This window comes from Podarcis bocagei, assembly GCF_964188305.1.
Source record: "Podarcis bocagei genome assembly, chromosome: 12".
NCBI classification, from domain to species: Eukaryota; Metazoa; Chordata; class Lepidosauria; order Squamata; family Lacertidae; genus Podarcis; species Podarcis bocagei.
Window position 1 is genome coordinate 10,985,526 of NC_138137.1, and position 2,381 is coordinate 10,987,906.

Sequence of the window (2,381 nt, forward strand, 5' to 3'; positions counted from 1 at the left end):
GTTTTTCACCTTGTGACAGCACTCACGTGGAATTTCTCTTGTATTACAAAATGGTAACAACACTCCCAAGGGAAACTGTATCACCCCAAACCAATCCACCTATAGATTAGCATACCAATTTTAAGTTATTCAGACTCCTCCAGCCATCCACATCAGTCAAAAGAAATAAAAATTATTAGCACTGGTGCAATGGCAAATTCCCATCTACAAGGCTGAATGCCATAACAATGCCTACGAACTCATCTTTTTGGCCTCTGGGTACTCCTAAGCAATATAGTGGTACCTTGGAAGTCGATTTCCAAAATGTTCGGGAACCAAGGAAACTCCTGCAGCCAATCGGAAGCCGCAGAAGTTGCGTCAGACGTTCGGGTTCCAAAGAACGTTTGGAAACCGGAACAATCACTTCCGGTTTTCGATCGTTCAGGAGCCAAATTGTTCAGCTCCCAAGGCGTTTAAAAACCAAAGTACAACTGTACTTGCTAGGAACTGTCCAGCTATGCTACAACCGAGACCTGCCTTGTTCCTAAAGGACAAAGCCATTAGTTGTCCGCTCTCCTCTTCTTCCATAAGTAGTTTGGGAAACCTTCCAGGAATCTATTGGTCATTTAAAGCAAACAAGGTACCGTTTACATTCTCTTTATTATGTTAACATTATCCTTTAATTTTATTTCCCTAAAGTGGACTTTTGCAAAGTTTTTCCACTCTCTTTAGCCCTGTTCAGAATACTGCAGCTGAATTGCTGTCTGGAACTGGTCATAGGAAACATACTGCAAAAAATTTAAATGCAGCTACACTGCCTCTTGATTTGTTTTGAGCATCTAACAGTGCTTAACCTTTGAAGGTCTAAACAACTTGGTGGTTTTTTCCCAAACTAACCTGCCAAGGAACCAGGATTGGCTTCCAGAGCCCTTTAGGTCTCCCTTTCTCTCTGCACCCCCTCCTCACCTTGGTAAAAGGGAGGGAGGTTCAGAGATAGGCATACCTACCAAGAACACCCCATCTTTGCGACCCCCTCCTGAGGACTGATTTTTATTGTGTAATCCCCATTTTATTTTTTTATATGAAAACTGCCCTAGAGCAAGTTTATTTAATAGTTGTTACCTTGCTCTGTATTCAATAGTTAACAATTATGTGTCAATAACATGGACATTTTCTCTATTTGATGGTGAGAGACTGCCCTCTAGCGGATAATTTTATTTTCAAAAGCCTACTACCCATGTTATGGCAGCATAAAGCTTTAGCATTCTGAAAAGTAGTTTGCCTTTTCATATAGGGCATGGACAATATTCAATCCCTACACCTGTTATTTGCCTAGTTTCTAAATGTTTGAATGTACGCCACAAATCCAAGAATCGCTGTGATGTCAGGTGGGTTTTTGTTTTTAACCTGGGAAGGGTCTTTCAGCTTCTACTACTAAATATGAACATGCACTTCACAGTGAGTTGCTGTATACATGGAATAAAATCTGCCCCAGGCTTCAGAGGAACCAATACAGTATCTTGTTTTCCCCTTCTAACCCATAGTGTGTTCAGATTTAATTTGCCATCATCTGCTTAGTGTTAACATTTAGACCCAGTTCTGAACCAAGGGTTCTTGGAACAAAGAGGAGCAGCTACAGCTCTCCAGCCCATGTCCCACTGCTGCCTCGCAGGGTTAAACCGTGATTTGGTTTAGCATTGCATCCAAAACTGTTACTCAGTGTTTTCACTGCAATTAAACAACAAGGTGTAGTCAAGGTTTGCTAAGCCATACACAGGAAGAACCATTGGTATAAGTGGTCTTAAGTAACTTTAGTCTACAGATTTCAGTGGGTCAGATCCGAGAATGACTGGTAATGGATATAAGCATATATTTTAGCTGTGAAATACTGACACATAACATGCATTAATTCACCCATGTATGATAGAAAATTCAAGTCTTAACTTGTTTAAGCTTTTGTGCGCTTTTCAATCTGGGCTTGAGACTGATTTTTGGCAAGTTTCTGTCTTGTCCAACAATATTTGCCACTGGCCATGCATACATTTCTAGCATCAAAGGCACCATTAGAGTTGCAGGATGTTAACTCTAGGATTGACTTTCATGGGACAGAATCCATCCAAATTTTAAAATGAAACTACAGCAAACGTCTGTGCTTACACTAGTTCAAGTCACCTAGATTCAACCACATGCTTAAAAACAAAAATCTTGATTTTTAACTATTATTTCAGATATGTGAAACCTATGTTTAACATGTGAACCTAGATGATTATTTTGTGGGATTATCCTTCTATGCCTGCATGGACTGGGAAAATGTGGTATTGTGAAGATATGGAAGACAGTGCTACTAGATTCATAGCAGTTCAAACAGGTCGACACCACTTAGATAAACCAGGAGCAAGATA